The following is a 17802-nucleotide window of genomic DNA, read 5'->3' on the forward strand; positions in this document are numbered from 1 at the left end:
GCTTTCACTGTATGCCAGAGGATCCCACACCTAATCTGGCAAGAGCCTTGGGCTGGCCCCTCCTTGGACTGAGAGATGTTTGTTTGGATGTTTCTGATGTAAAGGGAAAACAGGCTGTACTACGGGGAGATGAAGAAACCGGAGCGGTAAGCAGCTGCTATTCTAAGGTCAATTGGTTTTGGTGTCAGCATTTCATTTCTCAAACTCATCCTTGTGGCCACTAGAGTGGGGAATGGGGATTTCTTTTTGGAGAGGGCAGAGGACTCAGCAGGGAGGCTGAGATCCTAGAGGAGAGAGGTACCACTGCCCTTTCAAAGAGCAGGCTGATGACCACCAGCCATTTCTGTGCCCTAGGATGAGGCCCTGGGGTCCCTGCGCTGCTGGTGGCTGAAACAGCTCAGTGACAGCCAGCTCTTGGTGTGGTTCAGCCATCTTTTGGTGGATCATATCTGTAAGATGTTGAAAACTTGGATTCAGACCTTAAAGCATCTGGCTTATGGAATTTGGCTTTGTTTACTGTAGTGTTATAGCCTTAGGGCCACAGAAAGTGCAGCTTTATTGAAATCATTGGAGTTGTGCTTGCTTATGGCAGCAGGGAGCTGGGGACGCATTTTTTTGGAACGTGTTGCCAGGAGCATAAACCCTTTTCTTTGGGAGATGCTTTGTAAGGATGACTCAAGTAAATGCCCGGGAAACATTGTCCTAATGGAAACAAGACGTTTAAGTGATCAGGTCTCAGAACAACTCTTATTTCTTCCCCACACCTGTGACTTTCAGAATCCACCATCCTAAGGCTCAGTCCTTCTTCCTTCCTCATCATCTTAGTTTTGAACGTCATATACACCACCAAGAGCAGGAACACCATGAGGGACACATCAGTCTCTGCACATGGGGGAAATAGGAACTTGGAAGAGGAAGCCAGTTGACTTGCGTGGGATCCAGGCAGGCTGAAGTTGTGTCACTGGACAAAGCAGCAGCAATCTGTTATCAGATGCTAAAGTGGAAGGTATCTGTGCTTCAGCATTTAAATGTTTACAGGAGATTCTTGCTACACTCTTTGATGCTGGATACTCATATAAAAGCAATTACTGAAAATACAAGTGACTTCTAAGGACACTGTACACAGTATTACCTGCATTTCTTGCATGCTGGATGGACTGCTGGCATTCATTTTGTCTTGGTTTGACAGAGAGGGCAGGCAAAAGATGCAGGCAGTGTGTAGGAACAGCCAGTGTTGTAAGCAAGTCAAGGCACAGGGAGTGTCCCATCAGAGTTACCTTACCAAGGCAGGTCCCTTGTGCAGCATTGGCTCACATGTTAAATGAATGCTCTGAAATAAAAAGATATAGAGGGAAAGAAGCATGCTATCCTAGGTGTCTCTCAGAACCTGCAAGGCAGCTATTGTCAGCAGATGTATTCCTGCTAGGGAATAGCCCAGCATGATTTAAAATAAGCTGGCAGATTTTGTGCTCAGATGGACTGGGAACATTCATACAGTCTGTTATTGCAGTTCGGCTGTGAGAGGCCAGCACCATTAGCGGAGAGGGACTAGCAAAATGTTTGGGCAGAAGTATGTCCAGTCGTGACATCTGTTGCTAAAGTGGTCCACCGTTTGCACCATAGAAGTGCGTAAGTAAAAATGGAGAAGAACAAGAGTGAAGTGTTTATATAGCTAAGCCAAAACTCCCGAGTGCCCTCTAATAATGAAGTATCCTGGTTTTGTTGGTGTTGTCCTCCATCATCTAAGGCCTTGCAGATCTGAAAGCTGATGATTACTGTAAAAGAAAGTTAGCACCATACTAATGGTAAGCCAATGTCTAATCTAAACAGCAAGTGGGGAAATCTGCTTGTTTTCTTTGGAGGTATCTCTCTATTTTATGTAATTTTGGTACAACACCTGTAAATCAGTGACTGGTACTTTTGAAATGTATTTCTTTCATCAAAAGCTATTTGAAACAACAGGTTGCACCTATCCATTCAGTCTAAGCTCCCCTGACATTTTTAAATGACAGATAATGAAAACTGTCTTCATTATAACTCAAGTAATTTCATCAGACTGTCACCAGCAAACAATGGCAAACTAAAGACTGAACAACCCTCAACTCTACTCTCCTAGGTAGCTGTGCTAGAGTACGTGGTGTCTTTTCTGCTTCTAGGAAATATAAGAGGTGATTTGTCAGCTGGGAAAGGTTCTGTTATGAGAGGCACTAGAGGTCAACAGGAACATGTTAAAATCTGTCTGGGAGCCAGTGGTCAGATGGCATAAAAATGGAGCACAAATGTGAGAATGATCGTGGGTGAGAGACATGGCTTATCTAACTGAGTGCTGAATTCTGCACTGCCTTCAGTTTATGAATGGATTTAAAGCATGGTGCCAAACAGACCATATTGCAGTTGTCTAATCCTTAGGTGACAGAGGCAGGCATGATTGTAGGCAGAGCTGCATCCAAGAGGACTCATCAGAACAACCCAGTCAGCCTGGCATTATTGCTACCTGATCTATGGGAATCGGTCCAGGCCCTGGATCTGAACTGCCGCAGGGAAACCTGGTTGAAGGAGCAGCTGTTGAGGTACGGCACTGGCTTATCTTCCCCTGCCTGTCTCTCCCCAGCCAACATTGCTGCAGGCTTGCCTGGGCTGAGGATCAGTCACCCAGGTCTTTCCCCCCTTGCCCCACCCCCCACTCCCCAAATTTACAGACTTAACCAAGCTACCCCCCACAGTTAGATTAAAGGGAGAGTGAGAGCAGAAGGGGCATTTCACAATAAAACGTAATTTCTACAAGATGGCCACAGTATGGGAGAGGCTGGCACCAGGGAGTGAATTATAGGGGGCCGGAGCAGAGAGAGGCTGTGGCAGAAAGAGGGTTGTTATTGGAGGACACAGGGAGCAAAGTGACGGAGATAGAGGGTGTAGAGAAATAGTTGGAAATGGCTGCAGTGGTGTGATTTGGAAGGAAAATCAGTCACTACTTCAGTCACCAGTGGCGATTAGTTTAGGGAGCTGAGTAGTAAATTACAGGCAGGTTAGAACTCCAAGAACATCCGTGACCCTGTGAAACGCTGGAGAGAGAAAAGTTGCAGTAACAGTGAGTAAGACTCAGATCTCATCTAACTGAGCATGAGTATCTCAAGGTGAAATAACAGAAGGAGAGGAGGCGGGAATATTGATTTCTGCCTCGCAAAACAGACAACAACGCCTACTTTTTCATAGCAAGAATTTAACCATTCGCTTTAATGGGCCAGTCTGCGGCACAGTGAGGGCTTGGTTTCTTTGTGCACAGTCCAGAGGGGAATTCATGCTGAAGTTGTTTTTATTTTTTGGTAGCCTTGAAGGAGAGACATGAGCAAAATGTTACCCTCAAATAACTCTGTGCTGACTGTAGGGGCAGCATGAGTGGAATCTGTCCATGTTGCTGGCCTTTTGTGCAGCAGGCGGGTACCCTGAGCAGCTGGATGCCGGAGGAGCAGCGCTGGAAGGCACAAAAAGCCCGTTATGCCAAGAGAGCTGTTGTATGTGTTGGCGACAGATGACTTCTTCTGTCTGTCTGAGGGCAGGCTTAGCCTCCTATTTATCCTGTGAGAAGGATGCTTCTAATGAGAGGTGCTTTCTTCATCTGCTCATGGCTTTCTCAGAAATGTTGCTTTGGGAATGAAATTTTGTTTGCTTGGTTTTACACCATGAAGGTGCACACATATGCCCCAGTGCTGTGGGCAGGCAGCACAGAGAACGTGCCTGTGAGGCTGTGCAAGGGGGCTTGGTGGCTTGCACCAGGCTCAGCAGGTGGCTGAAGGGAAGCAGGAGGTGAGGTTGGGAATTTTGTGAGCTGCTGCCATGTCTGTTCTCATTGATGTCAAAGATAGTCATACACATACAAAGGGAATATAAAGTCATGACTGAGAATCCTAAAAGTCTCAAGGGTCAGACAATTCCGCAGACAAATTCTCCTGGCAGCACCACAGCACTCAGTGTGTGTTAGCAGTTCCCTGTAAAGCATGGGGACAGTGTGGTGGAAGCAGTATTCCTGGGCAATCATTGGTTCTGAAGTCTCCTCTATGCCAAAATTTCCCACCTTTGTTTGGTATGAATTCATATTTTTCATGTGTTTCATGAGCATATGCTTCCCCAGATTCTGTTTACCTGATTTCCCTTCTGAATCAGTATCTGTTCTCTCCTGCTTTTTCTTCTCCCTGTTTTTTGTTTTTTTTTTTTTTTTAATCATGGGAGATAGAGCTGAGCATTTATCACTATGGCTGCATGATATTTGCCTCATACCTGCTTACTGACTTGAGAGATGGCTTTCTAAACAGGGCAAGAGCTTCCTGCAACTGGAATGTTTAGTACATGGGATTTGTTCATCACAACAGAGTTTTTGATGTGAGATAATGTCTTCAAGTGGGGCAGATCAACTGTAAGTCTCTCTGGATGTCCAGAAGAATATTTGAACCACAGGCACTGTCCCATGTTCCAGCCCAAACCTGATTAAGGCTCAGATTGTTTGGGTTCATGTGAACAGGAAAACACGACATCAACTGTTTCTCTCTTTTCAGTGCAGACAGGAAAGTGAGAGCAGGGCCTTTCTTGCCCAGATGAATTTGCCATCATCTGCACACTGTTGCCTTGGGGTGATGTGCAGCCTGTGCTGGTCCGATCCATCAGCCAGTCTCCTTCCCAACCCAGCTCCGTGCCCTGTGCAGCCAGGCGGGCAGTAGTCATTGCTGTAGGTGACCTACTGGTCGTTTTTCACCAGCAGTGGGGACAGAGGTGGGGTTTGTATATGTGTGTGTTTTGGGGGCATGTGTGTGACTGTATGTGGATATTGACATTGATAAGGATAGAGAGGCATTTCCCTCCTCTGGGAGGCTGTGAAGTCCCACCCACGATGGGGTGCAGAGGGACTGTTCACCCAAAGCATGTTAAAAATGTTCTCTCGTGGTTTGCAGGACAGAGGCTCAGCAAAACTGAGGAGACTAGGGTTAATGTCTAATACTAAAAGATGCTGAACAAGAAAGAAAGCCACAACAATCTCTCCCCCTCCCCCAGGCCTGATTTCCTAATCTTTTAGGAATGATTTACAATAAATAAAAGACTTTCTGAGAGAAGGTTTTTTTTTCCAAGTTAACAATGGATGTCAAACTACCCCTCCCTGTGGTCCTTTCCCATTTCTTTCACACTGTCCAGCTTTAGACTTCATCCTGCAGGAAGATTCATGAAGGCAACTCCCCTGTGCCCATGCAGAGAGATCACGGCGGTATGCAAACCATAATCACCTGGATTCCTTACAGAAATGGGTTGTTTCCTTTCGAGAAGGCTCATTAGAGCATGCAGCAGTGTAAAACTCAAAGCTTGTAAGAAAATGGTTTCATAGAGCCTGATCTCTCTTGTCCCACAGCTCCTCTGATCATTTACACTGGAGCACAAAAGAGGGCAAAAAAACCCCAAACCTAAGGCAAACAAACAAAGCAAAACATCCTCCTAATGGTGTGTCTTCTTCATTTCCAACTGTGATGGTGTTTTACACCCACTTTGTGCAGGTGTACACGAATGCAGGTCGGGAAGCAGTGTAGAGAGCAAAGCTCTTAAGGAGTTAGTGGAGCTTCCCTGCTGGAAGGTTATAATCGCACTGAAAGAGGGAAATCTTGCCTCGGCAGACAGGAAATATGTGATGCAATTTCAGGGCAGAGTTGCTAGAGATAGAATAGCTGTAAACTGAAAAAAGAAATAAATTGTAGGGAACACTTTGCATGGCCCAAATGTGCCATATGAAAGCTAATAGAAGGGGATCCCATGACCGCAGAAGCAGCGGTGTACTGGCTACAGGGTGCATGGTGTTGGCATCCTTTACGTGCAAGGAGAAACGTGTGCCCCTGATCCTGGGTATAGGGACTGTTGGTCGATTCTCCTTACTGCTGACAGCTTTCCTTGAGGCAAGGTTTTTAAGCATTATTGACTGAAAAGGCCCAATCTGCTGTTGCATTTGAGGTGAAACTGTTTCATGTGGAACGACTGTGTGGTTGGAGAAGGCTCCACTTCAGAGAGTCGATGGTCAGGAGCAGGGTGTGACTTCAGAAGAGGGTAATGTCTCCAGCCTTCACATGCTAAGGATCCATGTCTCCACTTCATCTTCCCTCAGTCCCATCTTCAAAAGTTCCCGTTTCTCAGATATTTCCACCTCCTCCGGTTGTGCCAGTTCAGCCACTTGTGGGGATGAAATCTACATCAGAACTAGTCTGGTGTTAAGGATTTGTTCTTGTCGGTAGGGCTTTAAAAAAAAGAAAGTTGGATCGTTTAAACAGCTCACCTATGAGTGTAGCTACATAAATAGTTTAACTGGCACAAGTGAGCGGCAATAACTGAGAGAGCATGGCAGGATCCTCTAAAACTGGGTCTGCTGCAGATGGAACAGTGAAACAGAGCCACAGCCCTACACGCTCTCAATGTTATTTGCATGAGTAGCTCCATTGTGCTTCAGTGGGACTCTTACTTACACATGTAAAATTAAGTGTTTGCAGGGCCAGGCCCTTAAAGAGAATAAAAGCCACGATCAGGGTGTGCCATGCTCTGAACCATGTACAGAAAGTGTCATGCAAATGTATTTTGCTGGCTGGGCTATCTTGTCTGATCTGTCTGCTCCGAAGAGCCAGAGCTCCCGTGGCAACTTTCCTTAGGCTTGGTTTGCTCTAATGGAAGAGAGCCCTGCTTTTGAATAGACAGGCTGATCTCCTGCCCTCGCTGCAGACAGGGAGTTGTGAGGAAAGCGTACACAGTGTGGTGAGAGCTGTAATGCTTCCAAGATGTTCTTGGAATTGCCAGAGTGCTCTAAAGAGCCGGGACAGTGGGCTTCTCTGGGGCAGCTTTTATGAGCTTGGCCAAGGGAGGGCAAGGCCGCAACACAGGGGGCTGTTCTCGAGGCTGGTGGTGACGGTCCCACTATCTGGGGCTCTGCTACCTGAAATCCTGGCTTACAACCTGTCTTCGCAGCTAGGATCGTTTTGGAGCCTATTGTCAGTTCCCATGGTAAAACCCTTCAAGGACAGCCTTGGGAATTCACTGCTGTGGTGGATTCCCAAAGGTGGTGGGTGAAGTAGCAACTTAACTCTTGAGAGTGAAGCAAAGCACCTTGATCGCTTCTCTCCGGAGCCCCAAAGAGAGGAAGGAAGAGACTTAAAGCCGTTGGAGGGGAGAGGCTTGGTGTGGTTATTTGAGACCGCTGCCTGCAGAGTTGCACAGTCATTTATAACTGTTTGAAATGTGGGGGGATGGGGTCGGGGGGATGGGAGAGGAGTCGGAGGAACCACAGCATCTGCAAACTCGTAGCATTTTGTGCTTGTTTTCCCCGGTCTGACTCCTAAAGGGACAAGACAACGAAGTACTGGGTCAGAGGAGGGGGGAGAACAAAAAGGCAGTTCACTACCTCGTATTTTTTCGCTGCTGTTGCATGTGTCGGGATTGAGGCACAGGGTGGGATTTTCAGAGGTACCTTTGGAAAACGGATGCTGAGTGCCTGGCTTCCTTAGGCTCCACAGAAAAATCCCAGCCTCTACTGCCCAGGGCAAACAACTTCCTTTTAAGCAAACCACGATGGGTTCCTGGGGTAGGTGAGAGTGGGACTGGGTCTTCTGTCGGAAGCATTGTGAAGTACATTCTCTTCCTTACACCGTGCTGCTGGGCTGCCTGGCCAGCATGGTGGGGGATGCTTGAAGGACAGGGGGAATTGTAGGTGTTGCATTAAAAAAGACCCGCATCAATGTAAAAATGGGCAAGGTTTAAACATCAGGTAAAGGAGCGTGTGGAACCGGCGGCAGCAAAGGTGGTGGTTCCAGTTCCACCGACACTTCAGCCGTAGAAGGTGCTGGCCGCGATCACTGGAAAGATGCAGGTGGGGCTGGTGCCAGTGGGTGGAAAGACTTGTCAGAGACCAGAGATTTTCACCTTCGGGTCGTGTATCCTGGGAGCTTGTAGCCCCAGGGACTTGTCAGGAAAGGGTGTCAGTGGGCTGAAAGTCTGTCCAGCGGGAACCGCTTCGGGTCTCTGGTCTGCAAATCAGAAGGGACTGCAACCCCACTGTTAAGAAGTATCTCCCTGAAGGAACAGTATCTATTTGGGGTAAGAGGTGATAATTAGCTACTGTTGCAGTGCTCAGGAAACTGTAAAGAGTTCTTTAACAGTGTTTGCAAGTGGGCAGGGACAAGGGGAGGAGAAGAGAGGGACAAAAGGAGAAAAAGGGATTGAGGGCTGAGCAAAGAGAGGAGGTGGTTTTATCTGCCAAGAGCAACGCCCAGCATGAATGTTGCGCTAAAAGGGTCTTCTTCCAAAGACTTGAGTTACTTAAAAGTGGGAGTTGGACAAGATGGGAGTTGGACAAAGAATGGGTCGTTTGAGGATAAAGGGGGAGGGAGGACACTGCATTTCTGTTCACTGATGTTGTATTGGCTAAACAGGTTATTCAGGCAGCGCGGATAAGCAAAACTGATCCGCTGACTTTCTCTGTTCGGCTGCATCGATGTGCCACCGGTGGTTTGGAAACCTCTTCCTCACAGCCACGAGATCGCCCATTTTAAGAACATTTTGTGGAGGTGAAGGAGAAGGATTAGTGGATGTTGAAAGCCGTCTTTTCTCAGAGTAAGTCTCAGACTGAATAGGGCGGGGGATTGCCACAAATCTTCAAAACTCTTCACTGCCAGTTTGAAACCAAACTACATTGATGTCTAATCCCCCAAATACGGAGTATTTGTCCAGGATGGGGCCCTTGGGCATTTTTAGGAGTTGATAGGTTGTGTCTGTTTGCCATTACTGCCTGGTCCCTCCCTGTTCAGTTCCAAGCTGCTGCTTATCCCGGCGCTTTCTCCCACCCGAAGAAAGCCCTCAGGTCACTCGGCGGGAGGGCAGTCGGGGTGCTCAGCCCCCGGGGAGGAGGGACGCGCTCCTCCTCCACAAGATCTCCCCCGCTCTCATCCCGCCTTCCTCAGAAACATGTGGAAGGGACATGTGCCAGCGGCCCGAGCCACTCCACGACAGTCCAGCGGCTCCCCCGGGCCGTGCCACCGGGCGGGCGGGCGATTCCCGGTGCCCGCCTCGGGCGCGTGGAATCCCTCTCGCGGCGGGGCAGCGAGGCTGAGGCGGGGGTACTATGGCACCGGCAGCGGGGTGGGCCTGGGCAGGCCGGTGCCGAGGAGGGCGGGAAGGGCACCAGCTCGGGGCCGTGCGGCGCCATCCCACATCCCGTGTACAGCATCCCACATCCCCCCGGGGGACCGCGCGCAGCCCCTCAGGGGCCCCGCGCGCCGTTTCCGTTAAGGGGGTGCCGCCGTTGGGGGGGCGGGCCCCCCGCGCGCGCCGCCTCGGGGGGAGCGCGAGGGCCCCTCCCCGGCCCCACCGGGGCCGCCTCCCCTGCGGTACCGGGCGGGCACCGGGAGCACGGGGAGCCTCTTCATCGCCTCCCGGGGAACCGGGGAAGTGAGGGCGACTCTCGGCGCCTGACTCCGCGGAAGGGAGTTTGAGGCGGGGGGGGGGGGGCGCGGGGGAGGCGGCCCCTTTAAGAAGAGCCCGGGGCGCGCGGTCTCTTTAAAAGGGGAGGAGGGGGCGTGGCCGCCGCGGGGTGGGGGCCGGGCTATGTTAATTAAGGGGCGGGGCCGCGAGGCCGAGGGGAGCCTGTCTCTTTAAGAGCCCGGCTGGTACCACCGTGCGGCGAAGGGGGAAGGGACGCAGTCCCCTCCCTCCGGCTGAGGAGAGGAGAGGCAGGGCGGGGGGGCCGGGCGAGACCACTGCGCGGCGCGGGGATCGAGAGGCGGTCCCGCCGCCGGCCGAGTGAGTAGCGGACGGTACCATTGCCGGGGCGGGGCGCGCGCGACGGGCGGTACCATTCCTCTCTCCGCGGGTTGCGGGACGCGGCGGGAGGGGGGGTGCGGGGGGGGGGGTAGAACTGGTGTGGGGAAAAGGCGGGGGGGGGGAAGCGGGCGGGGGCAGCGGGCTCGAGGGGCTGCGCTGGGCGGTACCATGTGCGCGGGGAGCGGGGGGGGAGGCGCCGGCGGACAATGGAGCCTGTGTGTGTGTGCGGGAGGGGGACGGAGCCGCCGCGCCGCCCCCGCCGGCCCCGGGCTGAGCGCGGTGAGTGCGGGGCGGGCACCGGGCACCGGCACTCGCACCGCCCGCCCCAAGTTCTGGAGTTGGGGGGGCCCCGGGGTGCCCCGAAGGGGGCGGCGAGGGGAGCTCAGGGGTTGCAGGGGGTGCCTGGGGGGCTGTGATCCGTGGAGGGATGTGTGGGGAGTAGGGGATGCTCCGGGAGCTGTGCTCCATGGAATGTGTGGGGAGCAGGGGATGCCTGGGGGATGTGCTCCATGGAGGAATGTGTTGGGAGCAGGGGATGCTCCAGGAGCTGTGCTCCATGGAGGGCTGCGTGGATAGCAGGGGATGTGCTCCACGGAGGGCTGTGTGGGGAGCCGGGGATGCTCCGGGAGCTGTGCTCCATCGAGGGATGTGTGGGGCATGGGGGATACTCTGGGAGCCGTGCTCCTTGGGATGCCTGGGGTGCTTTGGGGTGCACTGGGAGCCCTGGAGGTTGTGCTGTATGGAGCGGCACATGGAATGCTTTGCCTCGCGTTGTGGTGCACGGGATGCCCCGGGGGCTGTGATATATGGAGGAATGTATGGGATGCCATAGGGGATGTGCTGGGAGGAGGGATGTGTGGGCTGTCCTGGGTCTCGGTGTGGTGCATGGGATGCTCCAAGAGCTGTACTTGGTGGAGGGATGTGTGGGATGCTTGGTGGTGCGGGGGATGCGCTGGGGCTCTCTGCTGTGGGAAGGCGTGTGTGGGGTACTCTGGGTTGTGCTGGGGGCACTGGGTCTGTGCTGTGTCGAGGGCTGTGGGGTGCAGCACTCTGGTGATCTGTGCTGCCCTGAGGTGTGTGGAAGTGCCTTCGGAAGTGCTGTGGAAGAGGACAGTGCTGGGTGGACTAAAGAGGTGGTTATGAGATTCCGATCTCAGTGAGGGGCTGGGACATAGGATGGGAGGAGCTGTTGGGTTGGGAGTGAAGACTGTCCTAGGAGAAAGAAGCTGGTGTGAAAGTGGGGTGGGAGCTGCATGTGTGAACTCTGGTTGAGCTGAAGTGAGGGGCTGGGGCACAGAGATCTACAGCAGGGATGCAGGGAGTGGGATACAAGGTGAAACATGAAGTGAGAGGGTGGGAGGTGGTGTATAGGATGTTAGATCACCTGGGACATGCTGTGAGGAAAGGATGGGGGGCTGTGGTGCAGGAAGTACTGAAATATGTGTGTCTGCAGGAAAAAATGTGGAGAGCTGGGTGAAGAAATGAGGATGAGGTTTGCTGGGGAGAATGATACATGGAGGGAAGCATGTGAGGAGTTGCAACTTGAGTCATTGTAAGAAAGAGATATGGGAGTGGGATTGTGGTGTGAGGAAGCATTGGGAGCCGGAATATGGGGCAGGAAGTGCTTTCAGCATGAGGGAGGTGGTGCACACGGTCATGAGGGAAATCGTAGGGCTCCAGAGCTGGGAAGCAGTGTAGATAGATCAGGGGAGCAGGAATCCAGGGAAGCTAAGCCTGTAGTATCAAACTGGTAGGTGAGATAGTTGTGCAAGAGGAGTTTGTGGGATACTAAGAGTGTGGGAGGGGATCTCGTATATAGGGATTTTGGGGAAGAACAGTATCTGACAAGGCAGTTTATTTGGAAGGATTCCTACTAGGTAGAGGAGAGGCTCTGTGTGTGTATGCATGAGAAGGAGTCTGTGCTCTGGCTGACTGCAAAGGGGGATGAGAGGCTAAATCTGTAGAAACACTGCAAATTTCATGAGGTTTCATGAGGATTGGATGATGAGAAAAAAAATGAACAGTGGAGACCCCAAATGCTTAGGGAAATGGTGGGACAAGGTGGATGCATGCAGGCAGCAAGGCTCCACTTCTAGGGCGAGAGAGAGAACCCTGTTTTTCTGTGTTGTCCAGCTTCCTGTCCCCAAGTTCTCTGTGTAGGTGATGGGTCTAAAAAGGTCTCTGAAGATGGAGGATTTGGGATGTGGAAGGTGGATGTTACTCAGGGAGAGTAGACAAAGCATGAGGAGACAGATGGGAAGAATCTGATGTGACAGTCCATTGTGGGTTGCTATTTGGGTGTAAAATATTAAGGTGGGATGATTGCATGATTAGTGGTTTAATAGTAAACTACATGAGAAATAAAAAAATTGTCATGCAGCAGAGAAAGTAAGAAAGTATGAAATGAGTGTCAGCTGGGAGCTGGTTGTGGAGTGATTCAAAGGCCACCAAGGTGAAAGGGAAGATGCTTTTATTCTTCAGATGCCAAACCTAACATGGACTCTGAAGTTGGTCTGGAAATAACCATGAACCTCACAGGCCCGCAGTCACCTGTCCCAGCAGCGGAAACGAGAGAGAGCTTGGAGGGGGAGTTTGCCTATTCTTAAATGTGGATCACAACTTTAAGTGGCTTAGAGAATTGTCCATATTCAAACTGGCCAGCTGATAGGTTCTATCCGTTCCCAGAGGAAACTGTAAGCACCCCTTAGCAAGGACGTCCCTTCCGGGACTATGCTTGCTAACCTATGACATTCTCCACCCCTCACCTCTGTGAAGACACATTTAAGAATTATTATCAAAATTACATTCAACTTCTACTATATTCCACCCCTAGATAGTTCAATACAATTACAATATAAGTTTCTCACTATCATGCTACTTAACTTATGACTTAATACTTGCTTTGCCTAGTATTCCTCCTAATTAATCATTATCTCACAGTTCTCATCAATTGCCCGCATTCTCCACCATTTTGTCGCGGGTTCGGTTTGTAACCGGGAGGAAACAAACATCAAGTCTGGTAGCCCTTACCTGTTTAGAGTAACACCTTCTCCTTGGTCTGGGCAGGGAAGAAAGGCTTGTGCCAAGTCAAGTGTGTCTCCTTAAGCCTCCCTGTTGGTGACTGGTTGCTGTGTCAAAACACAGTTGGAGGAAGCGGGGGAGACAGCTCTCTCAGTTTTTAGGGGTTCCAGTAACATTTTTATTTTCTTTGAAAGTATTTTGTCCTTGATTTCTCTATGAAAAGCCCGCACAGACATAGGATGCTCTGAAGCATCCTTAAATGTATCAAGCTTTAAAAGAATGAGGAAAAAAAAGTGATGTAGATTTTTTTTTCTTCTGTTTCATTGGATTATTTGATCAGTGATTGCTTGAGATATTACAGATACAAACGTTGGAAAGCTAGGCAAGGCATTATATGAAATCAAATAAAAGGGTATGGAATGAAAGAATTAACATACGTAAACAGCTTTATTCCCACTTCTTTTTGTTTACCTCTCTCCTGCTTCTTCCTATGAGGTCTGTAATGGCCAATTTCTGGCTGAAGTGGGGTGTTACAGGTGTGGAACTGGGGAAATTGAACAGGGGCACACACAGAGTGGTTTTGTGTCCGTCCTACTGCAGAGGAGCTGTGCTTGCAGGAGTGCTCACGCCTGCATCCCATGGGACAGGGATCTGCTTTCTTACCTGAACTACGGGGGTTGTTTTCCTGAGGTTTTATAGCCATTTTGGACAAGCTGGCATGATGGTGTGGATTTTTTTCTTTTAACAGTGATCTCCAAAGAGATTATTTTTAATGAATGTGTCCTTTTTTTCTTACTCAGTGCATAAAAATGGCTCAGGGGCTCATATTCTTTCTCTGTCTCCCTTGCTGGCCTCTCCTCAAACAACAAAAGAAAGGCATCTTTCTTTTTTTGACTTGGAGTTAGCAACGATGTTAGTTTTGGGATTTTGGAATTTTCTCAGTGGAACGAGTGCGGTTTTGTTTTGGTTTTTTGTTTTATGGGGTTTTTTTAAAATCTGTTTTTTTTGGGTCGGGATTTTATTGTGGAGAAGGGTCTGGGGATCTTGGGTCTCACTGCACTTGTGTGAACTCTTAACACCTTAATTGAAGGGGTGGAGATGCTGAATCACTAACAAAGACCTCCTTTATCCAAAATGTTAATCAATCATTGACGTTAAATAAGTGTGAACAAAACCAAGCAAAAAAAAAACCCCACCCTAAACAAGTTTTTGTGTAAGTCCCCCTCCCATTCAGCTGCTCATCTTTGGTCAGGTTAACGTGATAAATTCTTTTGGGGACGTATTTTGTGTCTGTGCACTTGGTTTTTACAATGTTTGGTAAATGTCTGTTTATGACTTCCCGGCGTAGTTTTCCCAATACAGATTATTTAGCTCCTAGATATCTAAAGATGTTCTGGGAGAAATTGTGATTTGCTCTGGTGTGGGGGAGTAGCTGGACTATGATGGTACTGTTGTGACCATCTTTTTGTAGGCTAGGGTTTTTTTTTTCTTGTTTGTTTTGGGGAGGTATTTTGCTTTTCTCTCTTGTGATCAGTTAATTTGTTTATTGGTCAACACAATCTTCTAAGCTAGGCAGGACCTGAATTTTAATGTGAAAGAAAATAAATAGGTTTCTGTTCATACAACCAGAAACTTTGTAGATCTCTTCTGTATATTATGAATACAAAGGGTGTGGACTCTTTCTTCCCTGTGATTTTCCCCTCCTTCCCCCCATCTTGCATTTCATCTTTACAGTTCATGTGCTTGGATTGTTTTCAGTTAGGGTTAGTCCACAGCCAGAGAAACTGCATTTGTCACCAAATATCCAAATATAGAAACCGAGGCAACTATAAGCCACAAGGCTAAAATATTCGTATACGACAGCTTTTCTGAGCAGTTTATATGTTTGATGTGGATAAGAATGGAGTACCTTTGATCCATATTTCCCCGCTATTCAAAGAGTTGCTACTCTGCAGCACACTGACTTCCCATACCTGTTTCTACATATTTCTTTCTAGATGTTGTTTTTTCCTCTGAGTTCTTGCCATGCTGTGTCAATTCCCTTGCCTTACAAACTGTGCCTATGGCTTAGGAATTTTGCTGGTCTTTTATAAATTCAATAGGAAAAATACCCAAACCCCAAAAAGCAACAACTTTATCCTGTGAAGCAATTACACTCAAGTGAGTATTCAAACTAATTCCTATCTTAAATGTAAGCTGTGCTACCTTGCAGGGCTTCATCTCTTCTGCTTTGTAGAAATTTGTCAGAATTTCTTCACAGCAATGCAGGCAGCCTTCATAAAATCCTTCTAACTAGTTTGCATGGCCTTGGACTTCACAGAAATCTCTGTGCCTCACTGAGGTCTGTGGTCTGTTTACATAGATATGAAGTCCTTTAACCCAGCAAGTTTTGCCGTGGGCTTGGATTTCCTGCTTACAAGCTCTGCTGGAGTCCCTCTAGTCTTCCTGCTGGCAAAATAAAGGTGTTAACTCAGGTTTTCAGAGCAATTTGTGAATGGAAGGAGATTTCATTGCTGAATTTTTGTTCAAGCACTGCTCTGCCTATTGAATTTAAAAGAGCTTTCCCCTATGTACCCTTACTTGTCTGTTAGGGGTTTTTTTTACTGCTTTAAAAGTTTGTTTTGGAGCTTGACCTCCTTTGTAGTAGGGACTATACAAGTCCAGAGGAACAGGAACTTTATTCGTAATTAGGAAGTCCAGATAATCTTGAAGAACTTGAACAAAAAACAATCGATCTGTTGGGAAATTTCTGAAGGGTTGCCTTTAAGATCATGCAGGCTCACAAACGCTGGTTAGCAACAATAGGTGACATTTTAATGTGCTGAATCCAAGTGAGCTGTTCCAGTGTTGACTTTTGATTTATATTTTTGAAGAAGCAGGGGTGTGCTTTGTCACTGCACCCTAACCTGCGGGCCGAGCTGCCCTCTGTTCCTATTCCTGTGAGCACTTCCTTCAGTGCTAGAGCTGGGTTTTGAGGAGTCCTTGGTGCTCATCTGTTTTGACTCTGCACCACCCCGCTGTGTGTGCTGGTGCTGCTGTTGGAGCAGCTGGATGCTGGAATGGATCAGGGAGCTGATCTGGATTAGAAGTAGCCTGGCAAAGAAATGATGATACTTAGCCTGCATCAGTTTGCCAAATTGGTTCACTGTTTGGCCACAGGCACATCAGACAGTGTGGTGCAGGGGTGGGAGTAAATATTGGTAGCAGCAGTTCTTTGAGCTGGCATTGCTGCCAAAAGGAATGCTCATCTAACTATACCCCAAAGAGTCTGCTAAACTTGCTAAATGTTTTTTACACCTGTTTGTTACAGCTTCCCTTGCCTGAGAACAGTTCCTCCAGCTTACCTTGTTCTTTTTGCCAAAAATCATCTCTGAACATATATGCAAGGTATCAAAAGAGAAGCCCTCTTTAAGAAGCTTTAAGCAGGGCCAACAGAAGAGTGTGGTGGTTTAGCTATGGAAGAGTTTCTGCTGCTTCAAGACTTTCTGATGATACAGAACATGTACTGTAAATTGACGATAGACTATTTAGTATGGTTGCAATTAAGCAGTGAAACTCATGCTGTGAGAACCTTGCTGAGGAGCAAGAATTCAACAAGAGTTAAAAAGCATCAGATGTCTTTAAGAATATGAAGAATATTCAATTATCGTAATCAGTGACAGTAGAAATTTTGGAAGAGGTATTAAGCCTGTGGTCTAAACCTTCTTTTTTATTCTGCTCGAGCAGTTGTGCCTCTATATTGGGAAAGGGAGGGATGGAATAGCCTGTTGTGCCTGGGTTAGCTGCAGGGTTCTCACACTCCTCTCTGGAAACTTGATTGAGAACCCCAATGTATGAGATGTGCCATAGGCTTCTAGTTGGATCCTGGTGAACCATCCTGAAATCTGGTCTGAGTTCCTAAACTATGGCTATCGTGAAGTGAACTGCTGCTTCACAACTTTTTACATTTTCTTTATTCCTACTTCTGTGGGTTGTTCTTACCTACTCTTTTGCAGAGTTGAATCTGAGCGCTCTGATTTTGATCTACTTTGACAACACTAATTGAATTTATTTTAAATACTGTTATGAAATTGCAGTTAGCTATATCTGAAGAATGAATGTTATCTCTTTAGAGAGATCCCTTTTTTTCAGACAGACCTAAAAGCAGAAGTGAGATTTTCCTTGTTTGGCCTCCAAGAAGATGCTTGTGAATAGGGAAGGGAGATGGACAGTGGAACTGTAAGGTGGTTGGCCTGTTTGTTTTTTAAAGCAGAGGCAGAATCAATGAAATCCTTTTGAAGGAAGGAAAAAGGAAAGTGCCTTTTACCACTGACATGATTTCTTTCAACAAAGAAAGATGGAGCTCTGAGATTTCACTGAAAATTGGGTGCTGTAGTCTTGAAAACAATGCTGGTTTTAAGTGCTCCTTAGTGGTACAGTCGATGGCCTAAAGAGTGGATGATATACACAATAATTTAGCTGCATATGGAATTGAGGGAGAGCTTGCTGTTTTCTGTATTGAGTTCAGAGAAGTTGTTGTTCAGGCACAGATAGCCACACAGCTGCCTGTTCAACTCCTAGCATTAGCAATTGCTCTGAGCTGGGTGTCTTGTTTTCATAGCTGTTTGGCCTCTTAAGAAAGCAGTGCCACTGTGTTTTTCCTTCTTTGCTTTCTGGAGGGGCTCTGTCTGCATAGTAGCAGAGCAAGAGAGCTTTAAATTACTGACCCACCTTGTCACTGGATGGTCTCCGTGTGCCTGTGGTTGTCCTCTCTGCCTTCTGAACGAAGGGTGTTTTACCTTATCAGAGGGGTGGCTGGGGCCCAAGGGCTCTTAAAACTGGGGTTGCTTGGATTTGGTGGCAAAATTCAGAACAGAGCTTGGCTCTTAACGTGCCTGTGATTTATCTACTCGACCGCGTTACTTACGCTCTACAAATTGCTTTAAGTCTGTGAGTCTGCCTGTGTATGTTGTG

General features: G+C 48.4%; 1 protein-coding gene across 6 annotated transcripts in view; it reads left to right on the forward strand.

Annotated features, from left to right (window-relative positions):
• Nucleotides 1-17802, forward strand: part of BCL9 (BCL9 transcription coactivator) — a 58314-nt gene that overhangs the window by 18167 nt on the left and 22345 nt on the right. For 2 of the 6 annotated variants that reach the window (XM_032096517.1, XM_032096486.1), the window contains exon 2: nucleotides 8442-8622. The exons of 1 other annotated variant lie outside the window; for it this stretch is intronic. The gene's annotated coding sequence lies outside the window, so the exon portion shown is untranslated. Of the gene's footprint in view, nucleotides 1-7743; nucleotides 8623-9715; nucleotides 9808-10025; nucleotides 10108-17802 lie in introns of those variants that run through there. 3 more of the 6 variants (XM_032096487.1, XM_032096501.1, XM_032096506.1) reach the window with 3 other exon arrangements.

The sequence above is a fragment of the Corvus moneduloides genome, chromosome 2 (assembly GCF_009650955.1).
Source record: "Corvus moneduloides isolate bCorMon1 chromosome 2, bCorMon1.pri, whole genome shotgun sequence".
NCBI lineage: Eukaryota > Metazoa > Chordata > Aves > Passeriformes > Corvidae > Corvus > Corvus moneduloides.